This window comes from Artemia franciscana, chromosome 4 (assembly GCF_032884065.1).
Source record: "Artemia franciscana chromosome 4, ASM3288406v1, whole genome shotgun sequence".
NCBI classification, from domain to species: domain Eukaryota; kingdom Metazoa; phylum Arthropoda; class Branchiopoda; order Anostraca; family Artemiidae; genus Artemia; species Artemia franciscana.
In genome coordinates this window covers 47,030,173-47,053,133 of record NC_088866.1, presented here as the reverse complement: position 1 = coordinate 47,053,133, position 22,961 = coordinate 47,030,173, and the positions used below count along the sequence as shown (strand labels likewise).

The 22,961-nt window shown below is 35.8% G+C and overlaps 2 long non-coding RNA genes across 2 annotated transcripts in view; both read right to left on the bottom strand.

Moving 5' to 3' along the window:
- Positions 1-22,961, bottom strand: part of LOC136025670 (uncharacterized) — a 268,288-nt gene that overhangs the window by 29,254 nt on the left and 216,073 nt on the right. The gene's annotated exons all lie outside the window — the stretch shown is intronic.
- LOC136026508 (uncharacterized) lies at positions 1,890-22,955 on the bottom strand. Its single transcript, XR_010617326.1, has 3 exons — positions 22,868-22,955; positions 8,550-8,693; positions 1,890-2,329 (listed from the first exon to the last, which is right to left on the bottom strand). It is a non-coding gene; the product is annotated as an uncharacterized LOC136026508 (long non-coding RNA).

Genomic DNA, 22,961 nt, shown 5'->3' with positions numbered 1-22,961 from the left:
CTTTCAGCAATAGTTTTCCACCTTCACTTTCAGCAATATAAGTCAAGAGTGTTTTACATTACTCACGATTTAAGGTTTAGACAATGGCCTGTAAGCACAGCTGAGATCTAATATAATCAATATTTGAGTCTAAATTAAGAAAAGAGGCGCATTTAAGAAAAAGAGGCTGGGGAAAATTTGTCTTCCAATAAATTCTAACGGCTGTAAAAGAGCTTCTTTGCAATTTTTCAGCCGTTAATTGCAGGACTTTTACAATTTCCTAAAAATGGCTAATCCCTACAAGCTGACACCAATAGAATTGGTCCTTTCGCCAAAACAGCACTTTGAGGGCAATCTAAGTAAATTTATCAACAATATGACAATTGCTGACAATGAAAAATTAACTTTACTACGAGTGGAAGGCATAAACCCTACCGTGAGAAGCCGCTAACAAAAATTCCATTGATTGCAAAAAGGAAACGCCTCAACCAGAGTCCTGGTTGAACTTGGCTGAGGTAAGGATGCTGGGACTGTTTTAAAAAACTGTTCATTTGAGTTTTATTGATTTTATCCTCTTGTCAGTTTTTTTTTCTTATTTGTATTGCTGAAGACGGCCCTTGGACATAGGGCCGAAATATTCATTCTAATTTGTTTCCCGCTGTCTTAAAAAATTCCCTATTGTTCTTCTTCTTTTTGGCGTTAGAGATCAAATAACGATACTGAAAATACTCTCCTGGTTATTGACATTCTAATGAATTTATTTGTCATGTTCTATCTATATACCCGAGCAAAGTTTTTTCAACAATTTCAAAAGCTTTCACATGTGCTATGACTCAACTGGGAACGCTTTAATCTTTAACATTTTCGAAAATATCATACAATCCCTTTCGTATTTCGCACGGCCGTACTGTATTGATCTTTTGAAGGATGATCAAAATTCTTCATCAATAATTTTATTAGGTTCTTAAAAAATTCCTCTAGCCTTCTCATACAAGCCTAGATACCCAAGAAAATACCCCAAGGTTTTTGGGGGTTAGGATGCTCTTCTATTCACCAGAAGCTATACAAAAGTAATATATGCACTATCATTTCACTGAAAATCCAATACATGAAAACGATGGCAGAATTATATTCATATAATGGTTTTTCAGTTGGACAACAACACATCTGAGATTATCAATACAGTATAGACGTCCATAATCAAAACATATTAAATTCATTGGTTCCGCATTGCCAACTTTTTGCCATTAAATGCATAAATCGAATCCTCTAAGTTAACAATCTTAAACCAAACAGACTAAGCTGAATGAAGATATCGAGCACAAAAAAAAAAACACGAAAAAGCCATAAATATGAGTTGCGCAACTCTCATTTAACTCCACCAAACAACTAGCGGTGTTGGCTCTTTAATGAATACGGAACATATTTTCAACAGAAATTATTCTTTCTCCGATGGTTTTTCAACATATTTGAGAGAATGAATTATTTTAGTCATTTCATAATTATTATTATTTCGCCATTAGTAAGCATATAGATACGGTAAATTCTGGCATTGGGGCATTTCGACAAGCAAGATCGCCTTTCCAACTTTTATCAAGGTTCACTCTATATATAAAAAAGCCTAGCTACATTATTTTAAGTTTAGCATTAATCCGTAAATATAAAATGGTGGGTCCAGAAACAGATCTGTCGAAACTGTTTTTGAGACATAATCATAAAACCAGTTTTCCTTTATGACATCCCCATGTTAAAAGGGGATGTTTAAACTTATAAGTATCCAACACATGTTCGTGTATAATAAGTGATTTTCATTAATTGTTTTGATAAACGCCGTTTTGTATTTTATCTGTCTTGTACTCCGTTCCTATGAACTATCCCTAACTCTAGGATCAACAAGTAGTTTGCAAGAATGCAAAGAAGCAATATTTTATTAATTTAATTTCTATTAAAATAAGGAAAAAAAATGGTCTTGAATGTTGAGTCAGGAAGGGGTTCCTTGGCAGGAGCAGAGGCCACATAATTGCACAGCTTCAATGAGCAGTAAATTCGTTAGGTGAAGGATGAGGAAAAAAGAATATTGATTAGAAAATTTTTTTAGGGTTCTATTTTTTTGTAAAATATGAAAAGGTGAGAGAAAGAAAAATACACGCGAATTTTACTGAGATTCTATTTAACTTAAGGTTTAGAACCGTTGATTTTTTATTTATTTAAACTTTAAAATTATAAGAAACCAGTTCTGCTGCACTGTCTTTTTATGTAAAAATAAGCGTCTATACACAAAAAGACGAATGCAACAGAAAACAGGCTTATACAGAGTTCGAAATTTACTGCCCAGCAGCTACTTCATTACCTAGAAAAGAAGAGGAACGTCAATCATTTACAGACAATAAATACTATGTTTTTCCGACCTAGAGCGAAAACCTCAAGGTGGTTGGGATGCTAGGTCAATGTACCTTTTTTCCCTTACTATTAACAAATCCCTTTAGACTTTCCTGGCTCATTTTGTTATGTAGAAAAGCACAGAGACAAATGCGTTCCTTCAAATTCAATTAGTAAATACAAGAAAAATGTTTAAAAATGAAAATATATATAAAAGCTCCATTTAATAAAATTGATCCATATATTTCCTTGGTTTTTTGTTTCAGTTTTTCTTTGATGACATACACTCATTTGGGCTGTAAATCATGAGTGGGTTGAGCCCCTTTCTCAGGGTCACGATATTTGCCTTCTCTCCTTTGACATCGCGAAAGCCTTTGATCGTGTATGGCAAAAGAGACTTCTTTGTAAACTGAAAGCCTGTGGAATTGATATTCGACTATTTGAGGTGCTTGCTGACTTTTTTTTTGTCAAGGATCATTGTAAGTTGTCCTCAACGGCTTCATATCAAAAGCACATCCAATCTTATCGGTAGTACCCCAAGGAAGTATTCTTGGGCCAACTCTTCTTGGTATTCGTAAACGATCTAGGGGACAACCTTGTGAAGAAACCTCACCACTTTGCTGATGACACGACAACAAAAGCATCAATTGCAAAAGATGACGATCCCAGCAAACCCCATAAGGTTGACCTGGAGAGAATCGAGGCGTGGGCAGATGCATGGCTTGAAAGTTTTAACGCATCAAAAATGTAAGAGCTCCTACTTTCTCAGGTGCTTAATATGAGGGCTCATCGTGATTTCGTCTTCAAAGGAGAGGCAATAATGCGAGTTGATACACTGTGCCTACTTTGATTAATTTCTCTTCGGAACTCTCATGGACTGAGCAACTCAGTAAAATTAGATCCTCTTCCTCCAAGAAGTTAGGAGTTATCCTAAGATGCAAAAGTCTTCTCCCTGATGAGTCTGTTCTGCCACTTTTCATTTCGTGCATCAGACCTGTCATGGAATATGCATGTCCTCTTTTCGCAAATATACCTGTTTGCAGTTTCAAAACCTGTATAAGTGCAACGATTTTTTTTTTATTTCAAAGGTTTTGCTTTAAAGTTTGAAGTGACTTTTACCTCAAGGCCTTACCTGGCTTTAAAAGTCAAAAATCATATTCCAGACATGTTATCTTGTCTCACAAGATAACATTGACTGAAGATTAAGAGACTGGTGTATTTAAAATTGGGCAGCTAAGAATAAACTGTAGTTCAATGCAACTAAGTTAAAACTCTTTGGTTTGGGCTAAGATAAATAGAAGTGGCAGTATTTCATTAGTTCTGAACACCCTAGCAATCATCAACCATACCAAAAAGACCTTATTATGTCCTTATTACAAATTCAGGAGCCCTGAAATAAATGTTGTGAAAGAAGTTAAAGTGAGAGGAAATTAAAAAAAAAAATAATTCAAAAAAGTGTGCAAAAGCTTTTTTTGGAAGTATGATATTTTGGGGTCGAACAATTGATATTTAGAGTGACCTGGAAATCTTGGAAAACGCTTAGGGTGGAGAGATCAGGATGAAACTTGGTGGGAAGAATAAGCACAAGTATTAGATACATTGTTGATATAAGTGTACCGGATCCGCTCTCTTGGAGGAGTTGAGGGATTTCCAGTGCTTTGGCGAGTTTGGTGCTTCTAGACATACATTGGTAGGCGTGTCAGGGACCTGCTCAAATTGACTTTATAACAGTCGTTGCCCCGATTCGACCATCTAGGAGGCTGGAGGGAGAAGAAAAAATGAAAAAAGAAGTATTTTTAACTTACGAATGGGTGATCGGATCTTAATGAAATTTGATATTTAGAAGGAACTCGTGTCTTAGAGGTCTTATTTTAAAATCCGGACCGTATCCGGTGATATTGGGGAGAGTTGAAGGGGAAACAGGAAATCTTGGAAAACGCCTAGAGTGGAGAGATTGTGATTAAACTTGGTGGGAAAAATAAGCACAAGTCTTAAATACGTAATTGACACAACTGGACTGAATCTGCTCTCGTTGTGGGGAGTTGGGGGTGGGGGGTGGGTGTTGATTCGAAAAAATTAGAAAAATTGAGGTACTTTACCCTAGGGTCGGGTGACTGGATCTTAATAAATTTTGATATTTAGAAGGAATTCATGCCTCAGAGGTCTTATTTTAAATTCCAACCAGATCTGGTTACGCTGAGGGGAGTTGGAGGGGATAAAAGGAAATCTTGGAAAACTCATAGAGAGGAGAGATGAAACCAGGTGGGATGAAACTTGGTACAAATGGGAGATGAGATCTTAATGAATTTAGAAGTAGCTCGTGTCTTAGAGCTCTTGTTTTAAATCATGACCTTTATTAAACCTCTGATTTCCTTTTAAATCAATCTATTGATTCTTAGAATTTTGCTAGAGCTCATGGCTCTTCCGACTTCGTCACAAGCGCCTTATGAACTCTTAGCGCTTTTTTTGTACTGACACTAAAGAGCGAATTCGGCCCTTTTGGGCTTGTGATGGCCGTTTTGTTGGAATAAAATCTTGTCTTACAAAAACAAACTTATTTTATTTTCTGAAGTCTTGACTTTTCAAATTACACCTTATCTACCCAGGAAAGTTTTTCCCCAGAAATTTCTTCTCCACAAAAATCATCCATGCTTATACCGACTCACGGCCTCATCTTTTAATAGATGGTGCTTAATGAGCCATAATTATACTGAAAGTAAGGAGCGACATTAAAACTTAAAACGCACAGAAATTACTTCGTATATGAAAGAGGCTGCTTCCTCATCAACGCCCCGCTCTTTACGCTAAAGATTTTTACTGTTTTAAAAAGAAGAATTGAGAGAAAGAGTCAAACTTTAGCGTAAAGAGCGGGGCGTTGATGAGGAAGCAGCCTCTTTCATATACAAAGTAATTTCTGGTCGTTATAAGTTTTAATGTCGCTCCTTACTTTCAGTCAAAAAAACTTGTTTTTTTTTATTTAATTTCTGGACGTTTTTGAATCAATGAATGTTTTGATTTTGGCTCTCCGCAGAGGAATAATTAAAACAAAATTTGCATTTTTTTTTGGCTAAATGGCTTTCTCATAATTTTGATCGAATGATTTTGAGAAAAAAAGAGCGGGGGAGGAAGCCTAGTTGCCCTCCGATTTTTTGGTTAATTAAAAAGGCAACTATAATTTTTAATTTTTTACGAATATTTTTATTAGTAAAAGATTTACGTAACTTATAAATTAGCTTACGTAAAGAACTTTTGTATTCTCATATTTTTATTACATATATGAGGGGGTTCACCCCCTTGTCAGATCCTCGCTCTTTACACTAAAGCTTAAATTTTGTCCCAATTCATTAAGAATGACCCCATAATCACAAAAGCCGTAGAATAAATAGTTGAAATTACTAAAAAATACTTTGGCGTAAAGAGCGAGGTAGTAGGAGGAGGTGAGCCCCTCAAATGGGTAATAATTTCTGTTTGTTTTAAGTTTTAATGCTGCTCCTTACTTCCAGCTGAAAGAACTTTTTCATATTTATTTTTTCATTGTTTTTTTTTTTTTAAATAATGCTAGTAAATCCTGCCCTCCCTTCATGGAGATTTTCTTCCCCCATGACAAACTATCGATGGACAGTTCCCCCAGCATATCCCCCTCTTCTCAACCCCTCCCCCAACCAAGAAAATCCTCCTGAAAACGCCAGTACACTTCCCAATAACCATTACTATATGTAAGCACTGGTCAAAGTTTGTAACTTGTTGCCCGTCCCACGGGGACTGTGGGGGAGTAAGTCGTCCCCAAAGACATAGTTTTAAGGTTTTTCGACTACGCTGAATAAAATGGCTATCTCAGAATTTTGATCCGTTGACTTTGGTAAAATAATTAGCGTGGGAGGGGGCCTAGGTGCCCTCCAATTTTTTTGGTCACTTAAAAAGGGCACTAGAACTTTTCATATCCGTTAGAATGAGCCCTCTTGCAACATTCTAGGACAACTGGGTCGATACGATCACCCCTGAAAAAAAAAAAAAAAAAAAAAAAAAAAAAAAAAAAAAAAAAAAAAAAAAAAACAAATAAACACGCATCCGTGATCTGCCTTCTGGCAAAAAATACAAAATTCCACATTTTTGTAGATATGAGCTTGAAACTACTACAGTAGGGTTCTCTGATACGCTGAATCTGATGGTGTGATTTTCGTCAAGATTCTATGACTTCTAGGGGGCGTTTCCCCCTATTTTCTAAAATAACGCAAATTTTCTCAGAATCGTAACTTTTGATGGGTAAGACTAAACTTGATGAAACTTATATATTTAAAATCAGCATTAAAATGCAATTCTTTTGATGTAGGTATTGGTTACTATTTTTATATCCATTTTTTAAAGTTTTGGTTACTATTGAGCCGGGTCGCTCCTTACTACAGTTCGTTACCACGAACTGTTTGAAATTTTCTAAAACAAATAAAACATCAAAAACAAAAGAAAAAGAAACGAATTACATTTTTTTCTCTTCCTTTTCGTTTCCTTCGTACCAATTCCTAAAGAACCCCAGCCTACTGGGTGATAGAAATTCTCAAAACACCCAGAACCCACTCCTATAACATAATAGCCTTTCAAACTTCCTCCAGTCAAGAAAACCTCACAAATGACTTTGGCACACCTGAACATCCACCATAAATACCCGTGCTCTTCTCCAATCTCCCTCAGTAATTACATAAACATTAACATCAACAAGGCACCAAACTCCCTCGCTTACTCCACTGACAAAGGATCACTTGGGTTAGAAGAAAAAACATGATCAATATTAGTTGTACTACCACTCCAATGAATATAAGTAAAATCCTGGGACTTCGGTAAAACAGAAAAATTAGGAAGACAAGAAGATAAAATTGTACCCCTTTCATTTGCTATATTTGGATCACAGTTAAAATCACCTAAAATATAAGTACGCAAATTTGACCGTAAACTAGAGACAAAACGACCAAGATTAAAACAGCATTGAGTAAACACATCAAAAGAAATATCACCATGCTAATCAGTCGGAAAATAACAATTAATTAAAACTACGTTTGAAAAACTACAAGCTACAAAATTTGTATCAATTGCTAGAATAGCTGCATTAAGAGACTTGGGTAAAATAGTAGCTAAACCACCGGAGGGACGTCTACCAGTCGGTGTAGCGGGAACAGCAAAAATGTCATGCTCAGTAGACAGACTAGAAAGCAGATTCAACGAATGATCAAGGAGGTGGTGTTCCTGAAGACATAATAACGATGATTTTTCATTCAAAAAACTATGAAGTACAGGTATTTTCCCTAACACACCATTTGAATTAAAGGACGTAATACAAAGTAATGCATTCATTTACAAAATTTCTTTAAAATCGGACACCTAAAGCTGTAAACTGGATGATCATTCGAGCCACAACTGGCGCATTTAACTGGCGCTTGACATAGGGAGTCTTTAGTCGAAATGTGATTACCGCTACATCGGGCACATTTGAAACATTCAGATTTACACTGATTTTGAATATGGTTAAAACTTTGACATTTAAAACAACGCCTAGGCTGAATATGATCACGTTCCACTCGGAAAACCTCATAACCGAATTTGATGCCATGTTTGATGTAAAAATGCAGATATTCTTCTGTTTGAAAAATAACTCTTGACCTTTGTATACATTGAAAATTTTCTTCCATAATTCAATGCCGAATCACATGTTTCCTAAGGCTTTGATTAAATCATTTTTATGGTAAACGTTTGTTCTTCTTACATTTTATAACATAAATAACAGGGCTTAAGTTGAGCAGCTTTGATGCCCTTGAGATTACAGATATTTCAAATTAAAATTGATTTTGGGCGCAATCTATTATTTGGAAACTATGTCTCATGTGGACAATACGAACAACTCAACTCTATAGTGCCCTACCATGACTAAAGGTTCTTGACCTATAAGTGGGATCTTTCAATATATTTTGGTTAAGTGTTTCCTCTCAATAAAGAGCTATCATGTTTCAAAACGGCGTACTATAGTCACGCTAATAAAACATAGCAAATGATATTTAATAGTTTTGTTTAGCCTTTCCTGTGACCATATAATATCTAGCCTTATAACTTCAAACTTAGATTGCTCAAAATTTATATTTTGCTGGGGTCATATCTGAGTCAATTTTCAGTATAAAAACAAGGTATAGTTAAAACTATCTACTTACCGGTGTATTAGGTCTATAAAGTGGATGGTCCCAACCGGCAACCACTGCATAATCCCCTTTGTCCGGTAGGCATATTGGTTGAATGTGAGGTTGATAAGGCACGCGTCTGGATAAGGTTAGAACAGCAACGTCGTATCTATGAGCCTTAAAAAAAGAGTGCATTTTATAGATTATTCTTGTCACTTTAAGGGTCACCAAAAAAAGACGAGAACCTGACAAAAAAAAAAAAAAAATTCTTGGCGCAATAAATGACCAAACAAAATTAAAAGGAAAACAGAATCCTAATGCCCTGAATTAGAAAAAATTTCAGAACGGATATTATAAAGCCTCAGCAGGCTCCCTCAGAAATTTACCTACATCTTTTTATTGCTTACAGCGACCAAAAAATGCATTTCCAAGGACGTTTTGAGCACGGTATTATCTCTTAGGCATGATTCGACTCAACCTAAGCACCATTCCATTTGAATTCTGCTGACACGACTGAGAACTTTTGCCTTTGACTTAAATTCATTTTGACGACACAAGTGCTCCAATTTTCTCTTTTGTGGAGAATGTTAATGCCAACATTTATTTCGAATGGGAATAGTCTAAAATGGTACGATTTAAAATAGGTCATGCCTAATAGCGTGTTTCTGCCGTTTAAAAACAATTTATTGCCAACAAACAGTTTTTATCAATCAACCTTTAATCGCTACCAATATTTGTCGGTGTAACTTTCCAAAAAACAGTTGTTTGACAAATTATTTGGTGGATTTCAGGTTATAGCGGAATTTTCGATGGATTTCAGGTTATAGCGGAATTTTCGATGGATTTTGAGCCATAAACTCCAAAGATTTGAAACATGGAAAACAATTATTAATTTTATTGTTTGAGAAACAACTGTGAATTGATTTGTATACTAGGGCTATATATACTATTTATTCATAAAGCATTTTACTATTCATCCTCTGACCTTTGTATACATTGAAAATTTTCTTCCATAATTCAATGCCGAATCACATGTTTCCTAAGGCTTTGATTAAATCATTTTTATGGTAAACGTTTGTTCTTCTTACATTTTATAACCTAAATAACAGGGCTGAAGTTGAGCAGCTTTGATGCCCTCGAGATTACAGATATTTCAAATTAAAATTGATTTTGGGATATCTTTTCTGGATATCTTATTGATCAAAAGTGAGTTCCATTTACTTTTTTCAGTTTATAGAAAGCCTACCCACAGCTGAAGGGCCAAGAAACGGAGATCAGCACTTGCTGGTAAGCAAATCATATCAGTTAAATAAAGGATTAAAATAAACATATATATATTAATAAAACGCTTAATGCTTCCGTTTCATTCTTGGAGCCTTTGCCAACGTAAAACAAGAGCTAAGAGCTCATATGGCACTTGTGACGAGGCCAGAAGAGCCAAGAGCTCACATGATATGAGCTCTAACAAAATTCTAAGAACCAATAGATTGATTTAAAAAGAAAACGGGAGGCTTAGTACCGGTCAGGATTTGAAATAATGAGCTCGGAGTCACAATGTCCTTCTAAATATCAAAACTCTTTAAGATCCGATCACCCACTCGTAAGTTATAAATACCTCAGTTTTCTAATTTTTCTTCTCCCTTCAACCCCCCCCCCCCCCCAGATGGTCGAATCAGGGAAAACTACTTTATCAAGTCAATTTGTGCAGCTCCCTGACTCGCCTACTAATTTTCATCGTCCTAACACGTCCAGAAGCACCAAACTTGCCAAAGCACTGAACCCTACCCCCTAACTCCCCCAAAGAGAACGAACCCAGTACGGTTACGTCAATCACGAAAGTACGACATTTGCTTATTCTCCACACCAAGCTTCATCCCGATTCCTCCACTTTAAGCGTTTTCCAAGATTTCCGATTTCCCCCTCCAACTCCCCCCAATGTAACCAGATCTGGTCGCGATTTGCAATAAGAGCTTTGAGACATAAATATCAAATTTCATTAAGCTCCGGTCACCCGTACTTAAGTTAAAAATAACTCAATTTTTCTAATTTTTCCAAATTAACACACACACCCCCCAGCTCCTCCACAGAGAACGGATCCGTTCCAATTGTGTCAATCGCTTATCTAGAACTTGTACGTATTCTTCCCATCAAGTTTCATCCTGATCTCTCCACTCTAAGCATTTTCCAAAATTTCTATTTTCCCCCTCCAGCCCCTTATGTCCCCGGATCCAATTCGAGTCGAAATGGAGCATCTGAGACATAAAATCCATCTATATATTAAAATTCAATAAGATCCGATCACCTAATCCGTAGGATAGAGCTACACGAATTTTCATGCTTCCCAAGAATTCCAGTTTCCCCCTCCAACTCTCCCCAATGTCACAGGAGCTGGTCGAAATTTTAAAAAGAGCTCTAAAGCACAAGATCCTTATAAACGTCGAACTTCATTAAGATCTGGTCATCCGTTCGTAAGTTACAGATACCTCATTTTTTCTAATTTTATCGAATTACCCCCCCCCCCCCCCAAACTCCACCAAAGAGAGCGGATCTGGTCCAGCTATGTCAGTCACGTATCTTGGACTTGTTTTTATTCTTTCCACCCAGTTTCATTCTGATCTCTCCGCTTTAAGTATTTCTGGATCCGGTTGGGATGGAAAATGAGAGATCTGAGTTACGACGTCCTTCTAAATACGAAGTTTCATGAAGATCCGATCACTCCTTCGTAAGTTAAAAATATGTCATTTTTTCTAATTTTTCAGAAGTACCCCCCCCCCAACTCCCCCAAATAGAGCGGATCCGTTCCAATTATGGCAATCCCGTATCTAGGACTTGTGCTTATTTTTCCCACCAAATTTCATCCCGATCCCTCCATTCTAAGCGTTTTCCAAGATTTTAGAAGTCCCCCCATATCCCCCCTCCCCCAGTGTCACCATATCCGGTCGGGATTTAAAATACGAGGTCTGAGACACGATATCCTTCCAAACATCAAATTTCATTAAGATCTGATCACCCGTTTGTAAGTGAAAAATGCCTCATTTTTTCTAATCTTTCCGATTTACCCCCCCCCCAGATGGTCGAATCCGGGTTATAACAATTTCTAATTTAATCTGGTCTAGTTCCTGATACGCCTGCCAAATTTCATCGTCCTAGCTTACCAGGAAGTGCCTAAAGTGGCAGAACTGGGACAGACCGACAGACAGACAGACAGACTGACAGAATTTGCGATCGCTATATGTCACTTGGTAGATACCAAGTGAAAAGACTAAATAGCTAAAATGCAGAACAAAATCGCATAGAATTTAAATGATTCTTATTTGTTAGGTTTCTTTCATTTTACTCGTCTTCTTTTTATTGTATACCGCTTTTTATCTCCTTATGTTATTTTCTTGTATGTTTCAGTTATTTCCCTTTCGAGTCTTTTTCTTTTCGTTGATAAAGATTGTCCGACGTGTAGCCGAAATACACTTTTATTGTTTTTTACTGTAAAAAACATAAATATGTTTTTTTTTGTCTCAATGAAAAGTTTTACCCATTATTCCTATATATTTTTATCTCAATTGAACTCCAAATGGCAGAGAGACCCCCGAATTCTTTGTAATAAGAATGTTTATGTTAAACAATCCGTTAAATTACGTTAAATGAGTCCCCATAACTAAGATTTATGGATAACTTGGAAAAAAATAAATTTAAAATGAAATGCTGATTTACTTTGGTTATTTGAGTGTACGCCAGAATGCGTTCTTCTTCGTTGCGCCTTTTTATTGGAGATCTCTGTGCGCCTTTTTATTGGAGTAGAGCACTCCATATATACAAGCCCTAGAAAAGGGAGTCTTACAAGGTCATAACAGAAGCTAAATGCACAAAGAAAGTATATTCTGCTTACGGAGATCGAAGTACCCTCGAGTTTGCCAATATAATTTTACAAACACTTGAAGTTCAGTAATATCATTATAGTTTATGCTCTTCCCTATTTACATTATTTCTTCCCCTAAGAACAGATAGTATTGCCCCTTGGGGAACGGCTGCATTCTTACATGGATTCGACTGACAGAATATATATATATATATATATATATATATATATATATATATATATATATATATATACTGGCATTCGGTTTTTTCTTCAAAATACACCATACTCCCTATTTTCACTTGCAGAACAATTTGGAAAATTTGAACATTTGACCCAAAAGTTGCCTTTCCCATCGGAAGTTCCTTGTGACTTTCTAACTTTCCTAGAAAATTTCATTAAAACTTTCCTTGTGGCTTCTTGCTACCCCATTCGAGAACGTCCTGTTTTTCCACTAGTCCTAATTAGACAGCCAAAGAGCTCAATTTTCAGCAAACCATCATCCCATATCTGTAAAACGAAACCCATCCTTCTCAATCACTCTATAATAGCCCTAGAAGGTAGGATCGAGCTATATTTTTGATACAGTTTTTTGTTTAATGCCAGGTAACAATAACAGATCACTAATATCAAACAGTTCGTGGTAACGAACTGTAGTAAGAAGCGACCCGGCTCAGTAGTAATCGAAACTCTAAAAAATAGAAGGTTGATACCAATAGTTACATCAGAAGGATCGTATTTTAATGCTGATTTTAAATATATAAGTTTTATTAAGTTTAATCTGATCCGTCAAAAGTTATGAGCCTTAGAAAATTTGCCTTATTTTAGAAAATCAGACCATCAGTTTCAGCGTATCAGAAAACCCTACTTGTAGAGGTTTCAAGCTCCTATTTACAAAAATACGAAATTTTGCATTTTTTTGCCAGAAGACATCACGGATGCGTGTTTATTTATTGTTTTGTTCATTTTTTTTCCCAGGGGTGATCGTATTGAACTCAGTGGTCCAAGAATGTCGCGAGAGGGCTCATTATAACGGAAATTAAAAGTTCTAGTGCTCTTTTCAAGTGACAAAATAATTACAGGGCACCTAGGCCCCATCTCACGCTCATTTTCCCCCCAAGGTCACCAGATCAAAATTCTGAGATAGCCATTTTATGCACCATAGTTAAACAAGAGCTAAGAGCTCATATGGCACTTGTGACGAGGCGAGAAGAGCTAAGAGCCAAGAGATCATATGGTATGAGCTCTAACAAAATTCTATGAATCAATAGATTGATTTAAAAAGGAAAATAAGAGGCTTAATGCCGGTCAAGATTTAAAATAAGTGCTCTGAGTCACAAAGTCCTTCTAAATATCAAAATTCATGAAGATCCGATCACCCACTCGTAAGTTATAAATACCTAATTTTTTCTAATTTTTCCTCTCCCTTTTGCCCCCCAGATGGTCGAATCTGGGAAAACGACTTTATCAAGTAAAATTGTGCAGCTCCCTGACACGCCAACCAATTTTCATCGCCCTAGCACGTCCAGAAGCACCGAACCCGCCAAATCACTGAACCCCTCCCCCCAACTCCCCCAAAGAGAGTGAATCCAGTACGATTCTGTCAATCACGTATCAAGGACATTTGTTTATTCTATCCACCAAGCTTCATCCCGATTCCTACACTCCAAGTGTTTTTCCAAGATTTTCTCCTCCAAATCCCCACAATGTCAAAAGATCTGGTCGGGATTTGAAACAAGAGCTCTGAGACATGAATTCCTTCTAAAAATCAAATTTCATTACGATCCGATCATCTATTCGTTAGATATAAATACTCCAATTTTCATGTTTTCCAAGAATTCCGGTTCCCCCCTCCATCTCCCCCAAATGTCAAAGGATCTGGTCGGAATTTGAAATTAGAACTTTAAAGCACAAGATCCTTCTAAATATCAAATTTCATTAAGATCTGGTCACCCTTTCGTAAGTTACAAATACTTCAATTTTCAATATTACCCCCCCCCCCCAATTCCACCAAAGAGAGCAGATCCGGTCCAGTTATGTCAGTCACGTATCTTAGACAGGTTTCTATTCTTCCCATCCAGGTTCATTCTGGTCTCACCGCTTTAAGTATTTTCTAAGATTTCCGGTCCCCCCAACTGCCCCCCCCCAATTACGCTTGATCCGGTTGAGATTTAAAATAAGATATCGGAGTTACGAGGTCCTTCTAAATATGAAGTTTCATGAAGATCCGATCACTCCTTCGTAAGTTAAAAATACATCATTTTTCTTGTTTTTCAGAATTACCCCCCCCCCCGCAATTGAGCGGATCCGTTCCAATTATGTAAATCACGTATGCAAGACTTCTGCTTATTTTTCCAACCAAGTTTCATCCCAATCCCTCCAATCTAAGCGTTTCCAATCATTTTAGGTTTCCCCACCCCAAACTTCCCCAATGTCACCAGATCCGGTCAGGATTTAAAATAAGAGCTTTAAGACACGATATCCTTCTAAAAATCAAATTTCATGGAGATCCAATCACCGTTCGTAAGTTAAAATTACCTCATTTTTTTCTAATTTTTCAGAATTAACACCCCCCCCCAACTACCCCAAAGAGAGCGGATCCGTTCTGGTTATGTCAATCATGTATCTAGGACTCGTGTTTTTTTTCCACCAAGTTTAATCCCGATCCCTCCACTCTAAGTGTTTTCCAATTTTTAGGTTTCTCCCTCCCAACTCCCCCCCCCCAATGTCACCAGATCCGGTCGGGTTTAAAATAAGAGCTCTGAGCCACGATATCCATCTAAATATCAAATTTCATTGAGATCCGATCACCCGTTCGTAAGTTAAAAATACCTCATTTTTTTATTTTTCAGAAATACCCCCCCCCCCCAACTACCAAAAAGAGAGCGGATCCGTTCCGTTTATGTCAATCATCTATCTAGGACTTGTGTTTATTTTCCCCACCATGTTTCATCCCTATCCCTCCACTCTAAGTGTTTTCCAAGTTTTAGGTTTCCCCCTCCTAACTCCCCGCCCCCATCACCGGATCCGGTCGGGATTTAAAATAAGAGCTCTAAGACACGATATCCTTCTAAAAATCAAATTTCATTAGGATCCGATCATCTATTCGTAAGATATAAATACTCCAATTTTCATGTTTTCCAAGAATTCCGGTTCCCCCCTCCATCACCCCCAAATGTCAAAGGATCTGGTCGGAATTTGAAATTAGAACTTTAAAGCACAAGATCCTTCTAAATATCAAATTTCATTAAGATCTGGTCACCCTTTCGTAAGTTACAAATACTTCAATTTTCAATATTACCCCCCCCCCCTCCAATTCCACCAAAGAGAGCAGATCCGGTCCAGTTACGTCAGTCACGTATCTTAGACAGGTTTCTATTCTTCCCATCCAGGTTCATCCTGGTTTCACCGCTTTAAGTATTTTCTAAGATTTCCGGTCCCCCCCCATCAAGTTTCATCCCGATCCCTCCACTCTAAGTGTTTTCCAAGATTTTAGGTTCCCCCCTCCAACTCCCCCCAATGTCATCAGACCCAGTCGGGATTTAAAACAAGAGCTCTGAGACACAATATCATTCTAAACATCAAATTTCTTTAAGATCCAATCACCCGCTCATAAGTTAAAAATACTTCATATTTTCTATTTTTTCCGAATTAACCGGCCCCCCCCAGATGGTCAAATCGGGAAAACGACTATGTCTAATTTAATCTGGTCCGGTCCCTGATACGCTTACCAAATTTCATTGTCCTAGCTTACCTGGAAGTGCCTAAAGTAGAAAAACCAGGACTTTAGGTTTTCCCCCTCCAACTCCCCCAATGTCATCAGATCCGGTCGGGATTTAAAATAAGGGCTCTCAGACAAAATATCATTCCAAACTTCAAATTTCATTAAGATCCAATCACCCGCTGATAAGTTAAAAATACTTCATTTTTTCTATTTTTTGCGAATTAACCGGGCCCCCACTCTTTTCTCGTTTCTCCCACTCTTTTTTCCCCACAATTTCTCGAACAGAAATTATTACGCATATGAGGGGTTCAACTCCTCGTAATACCTCGCTCTTTACGCTAACATATTTTTAATAATTTCAAATATTTATTTTACGGCCTTTGTGATTCATGGGTCATTATTAAGGAATTGGGACAAAATTTAAACCCCCTACTTCCCAAAAAAAAATTAAAGGCCAAATCTCATTTATTAGCGAAGCTTCTTTCTTTTAAATCTAACTTTTCTTTCTTTAGTCTCGGCAAAAGTACAAATTATCTAAGACCTTAGGTAGGCAAGTTTTGTATAGGCAGGTGGTCCCATATCAATTTTAAATTCTTAGTCACCCTGCCCGAGACTCTAGGCAGGCGTGACTTGCTAAAAAAAAATAACAAACAAGGATTGGTCCAATAAGAGAGGCACAATTAGTCCCGCCGTTAACCTGTACCATTTAACCAAACACTTGGAAAACTACAAGTTCTGTGACTACCTTAGCTCTATGACAATCTACTTTAGTTCTATTGCCCTAGGAATGACGCATGGACAAATAATAGATAGACCTATCTATCTATTAACAAGTGAACTAACATCATTTTTAATAAATCCTAATAAGGGGGGTTCATGCCAGAATTGCCTCTCACTCAATTGGACTATCTGTCTTGGCTTTTCCTACAATTAGCCATGACTTGATGACCATAACTCTTTGATTTTAAACCGCAACAGCAACGCTTAAAGAAATTTATAATAAAATTTCTTGTGATATTTATCTCAATTTATCAGCAGTCAACCCAACCAATGGTGGACCAAACCAACTTCTGGACCACACCGTGGTTTTTTGTGGATAGTGAAGTCCTCCCTTTGTAAGAGTGCAGACAGTCTGGTATTATAATATTATTTTTGTTAGTATTAAACCTTATTCCAATAGGCAATGCATAGAACACCCCCCAAAAAGTCCCCCCTGGACCTTACCCAAGTATTATCAAAAACGTTCAGCATCTTGGCTGGTCAAGCTCACTATCTCAAAGCTCACATGATGAATCAATGAATAACATATTGGTGAAAGTGGGGGCGTTTGTCACTATCCATGATGAAAATGAAATTGAATTTCAAGAGATCCTATCAAGGAGCTCCAAAAAAGAAAAAAAATCTGCCTGATCACAAATAACCCCATGTCATGATCCAATTCCTCCTTCACAAAACCTTGGAATTTACTTTAAAATTTCTCCAGATACCCCCTTTGAGATAAATAAGATAGCTTAATTAAGGGTTGCATTCTTCAAATTGTTAAAATCATTTTTCTCTTTAAACATTAACCATGATGGATCTCTGCTAATAGCCCTCCAAAATGCTAAATCAGCAGAAATATTGCTGAATTTGAAATCTCTTCTTAACATCCCAATAAAATCTGTTCTATGGACTCCAAACCATAATCCAGCAAAAATAGTTGTGTATCCCTCCAGAAATACCTATTCTGGAGCTAAATGAGGGGCTTTCTGACAGAACAGGTAACCTGTTCCCAGTTGCTGATGTCACCCAACTGAGTAAACCAGATGTCAATGGCCAAAAGTCAAGCAAGTCTTTCTTATTCACAATCAGAGAAGAATGCAATATCTTGGCCCAGATATTTCTTTTTGGACAAAGGAAACTCCATAAGCCCTACAAGCCAAAACCAATCCAGTGCCAAAAATATTTAAAACTAGGACACACAAAAAACAAATGCAATAAATGAATTCATATCCAAAAATAATATCCTAATTGCTGCATTACTAGACTTTGAAGAGGCATATGACAATGTTAATCACCAGATTCTATTGGTTAAACTTGCAAGTCTTTGATTATCCCCCCCCCCCGCTTGTATCCTTTATAAAATCTTTCCTAGAAAATCGAAGTTCCATTGTTTTTGTAGGTTCACCCTTCTAACCAAAAACTGCGATAACCAAAGGTCTTCCACAGGGTACAGTCCTGAGCTGCCTCCTCTTTTCCATATTTCTCTAGGACATGAACTTCCCACACACCAATTTACAATATGCTGATGATCTGGTATTATGGGCAACTGGCAAAACCTTTGGGATTACACATTCAAAGTTGCAAAAATCACCATTCCAATTTGAAAAGTTTTCTCAAAATTCTGATTTATCCATTGCACCAAATCCAATTCCACCACAAGCAAAATAATCTTAATGCAAGGCTAACTCTAAATGGAATAATTATTCAAGAGGACAATCAAATAAGTTACCTAGGCCTCATGCTTGACCCAAAACTCAATTTCCACCTTCACATCACAAACAATTAAAAATTACCTTAGAAAAAATAATAATAATAAAAAGACTACTATCAACACCTTGGGGCTGTCATGAGAAAACATTGTTCAAATTTTATAAATCACCTATAAGACCCCATATTAATTATGGCTTCATTGTTTATGGTGCTTGTGCTAATACCCATATGCAAAAATTGAAACAACACAAAATGATATAATCCATCTCACATTTGGTCTAAGAAAACCAACAAACACCAAGTTTCTCCTTACTGAGAGTGGACTATAAATCAACTATAAATGAAAGACAAAGATTTATTTTGATTAATTATCTTACAAAAATTGAACTAATAGCTCTCATACTCTGCATAACTGGTTAAGAAATCTATCCATGTATAGAGGCATTGCAAATGATTATGTCAATACCCCAAAGAAATTCCCAGTGCCAAACCCCATTAGGGATATTCACCAACGGAGATTATCAGAGATGTTGTTACATAGAAATAATCCAATCCTATTGCCTTTCCCCAACAAGCACCTTTCCAAGATTTATCATAGAATTTTGTCTGGCTCAAATGGGCTAAATTTTGAGGTGTTATCATATCAGTTCCCTAATTCAAGTGGCACAGTTCCCTCTTTGCAGGTTTTGTAATTTTAAAAATGAAACAATTGACCATTGCCTATTTGAATGTAATAGGCTGACGTCTGCACAGAATATTCTGCAATGTCAACTCTTAAAGGGCTTCAAACACCACAAATTTTCACCATCAGCCAAGAGTCTATCTCGCTATACATGCCCCCAGAGCTCAAAAATCAGTATTTATCATCTTATATTTGATCTACTTTTATCAAAAGATCTACTGAAAAAAATCTGAGCAAATTTTAGATAAATAAGAAGCAGCCAAATCGGTAACCCTGTCCATCACAGAGTGAATCAAAAGAAAAATGGCTGAGTAGTCTTGACTGAAAAGCCTGCATCTGCCAAAGAAGAAGATTTCAAATAGGCAAAATTTTTTACTTTCAATTTAGGCATCAAAGTTAGCTTTAAATTCAAGGCCCTTATTGGTTATTTGTTTGGTCATCCACTGAGATTTGACCAAATATTTGACTAAATGAAAGCTGTTATTCTCTGACTAAGATATCACAGTGACAATCAATTATCATCTCTAACAAAAGAAACCTCTTGGTCAATTTTGTCTAATCATCTATAAAGTGATCCATACTCAGCTGCTGTTTATATTATCTTATATCTTTGAAGTGTATTTTTATCTTTTTTATATGGATTTGTAATTTTTTAAAACATTTGAAAATAAAGATTATCTTGCATGGAATATATATTTCAATACATTAGAAAATAAAAGTAGTTTTTACAAAAAGTAAAATGATTTTTTTTTTAATAAAGCTTCTAATAGTGTCTCCTCATTCATGCCCAAAGGGTCAAATAAGATAATACATAAATCATTGGTGGAACTTGTTGCAAAAGTTTGTTGCTTTTCTTTTGAAAAAGTTAATACCAATAATATTAACAAAAATTCAGAAGTGATTTTCAAAGAATGCAGATCTGCTAATATACCATTTTAACCATACTGCCAGTCAAGGAGCACCTACAGGTAAAGGAACACACTAAGGATCCCAAATCTTTGCTGCTTGAGAAAAAACAAGTTCTACTTTTAGCTGAGAATCAAAATGTTCAACATTTCATATTGGATACCATTTAAATTTTAAAATACACAATGAAAATAAATACTTGTTTCAAAAATTGCATATCTTTCAAAGGTATTAAACAAGCTTAGATTAAGATAACAGATAGACAAGATAGATATCTATATTCAAAGATGACAAGACATGCCTATGGTTTAAAAAATTTCTTTGTGTAAAATAAGTAAAAATATACAACACAAGTTATAGGCAATCTTTCAACATATACTTTTAAAGAAAATTATAGATGCTGCTTTGTTTCAGAAAATTGGTTAGAAGCAATCAAATGTCAATGCATTGTTTTTCAAATCCAAAGCCACCCTATATTAACAAAGGAGAAAGTGTATTTATTAAAAGAAGCCTGATTGGAAGTGGTACCATATTGAATATTGATTTCTGAACATGTTTCTTTCTCAAAAGCCCCACATGTGCACTAATACTAGGGGTCATGATAAAATATAGCTTATAGAGGCAATAAAAGCTCTAGTCACAATAGCCAAATGAAAAAAAAGCTTACTAGTCCAAAAACTGTCCTTACTTTCATTGTACAATTAAATTGTTCTATCATAAATTTTTTTACATAAGATACTAATAATAATTGAGTTTGGTCAATATCCTTCAAATTTAAATGAACCCTCTCATTATCTTGTAGGCTAGGCCTAGCAATTGATAAAAGGAAAGTTAAGATTGAAGTTTTATGACAGTCTAAGATAATGCCTCCAGTACTTAATAACTACCCATTTGGAAAATTTTTCATTGTTCATATTTTTGACTTATGAAGAGTGAACATTTAGGTGCTTGATGCTTTTTTTAAACTTTATACAAATACAAAAATCACTTATTTGCAGATTCAAATTTAAGCCCTTTAAACATAACCTAACCTGAATTTGCTAACATTTTGAATATCTGTAAATTTAAATACTGCTTTGGATTGGAACCTCATGGGATATTTATCTATACCTTCTTTTGCTGGCTTTTATATTTCTAATATTTAATAAAAAACCCATATTTTAATTGAACATCAAGCATCAAGGAAAAAGAAAACAGCATAATATTGTAAAATTAAAAAATTGATGTATAATCAAATATTAAGTTTTGGACCAATGTTCTAAACCTTTTTTATACCCAGAATCTAGAAATATTTTGGTCATTTTCAAAACTTCAAAAAGTACAGAAATTTGAATTTGCAAAAGAAGTAATAATTATATTTGTAAAGAAAATGTAAAAAGAAACATTTAGAGGTAGTTTCACTTTATTCTCAAGTCAATAGTATGAACAACAAAAAATTTACTTCCCATTCTTGGAAATGTTTATATTAACAGACTATTCAGGTAGATAAGAAACAAACTTACCTCTTGAATCTCTGAATTGTATCCTGAATCTAAATTTAATATTCATTTGCATCAAAAGTGAACTTTAGGGTAAGACAACCAGTGCTGGGACACTTCAATCACTCTGCCTATTCTGGGACAGAATCTTTGATTGGATTGCAAGATGTCCAATACTGGGACAAAAGACAACAGGTTTTTTGGATACAACGCAAAAGAATGTATGGATTGGATGTCCAAGATTAAAGTCCTTTGTCCCAGTATTGGACATGTTGTGATCTAATCAAAAATTCTGTCCCAAAATAGGCAGAGTGATCAAAGTGTCCCAGTACTGGTTGTCTTACCCTACTGCATACCAATTCAGGGTATATATTTGCAGATTAGAGGGATGGGGTGAGAATAAAGTTTATTTATGATGAAAGTACATGTTAGATTTGGATTCAGGCTGCAATTTCAGCTATAAATGTAAGTTTCAATTAAAATTGTCAATAAAAGTATAAGTTATTGCTTGTTTTCCACAAAAAATATTATATTTTCTCAGCACCATCTTTTCTTAGTCATATTTGTTAAAATAATGCTACATTTTCTCAGATACAAAATTATTTGTAGCAAGCTAACGTTATGTTAATAAGTGCTTAAATTTGAATTTACAGTAAAAGAAATTAATATATTTGTAAAGAACATAAAAAAGGCAACAAGTGGTATTTTCACTTCATTGGTAAGTCAGTTTTATCACTGTCACAAATTTACCTTGTTACATATTTATGGGGGAATAAAGTTCATTTCTGATATAAATGTATGTTAAATTTGGATCAGGATGCAATCCTGAATATAGAGGTAGCCTATGTTTGTTCCTTAGCTACCTGTGTAGTCTGTTAATATAAACATTAACCAGACATTTTCTATTGTTGCAAATACTCTCCTACCAGCTGGCAAAAATGTCTACCAGCTGGCAATTACAACTATAGCCTATGATTTTTATTTTAAATCGCCTTCAAATTTAGGCAAGATATCAAATGAAGTCAATACAGAATAATCTTATTAATAGACATCATATGCTACGGGCTTCACATTGAAAAGGGAATTTTATTAGCCTACTTAACATACTATCCATTATGCATAGCCTAGTAATTACCTTTTCTTTTGATTTTTATCGTTACTTAGAGTTGCAGACTAATTTAAAGAGACCCACTTTGTTAAAATATGGGTCTACATAAAGTATTCAAGCAAGTTTACCTTAATGGAAATTTTCAGGTTCCGGTTGAGGAACCTGAAAATTTCTTTCACCAACCCCTTGTGACTCCTTTTAATATGGCCGGCGGAATTTCAG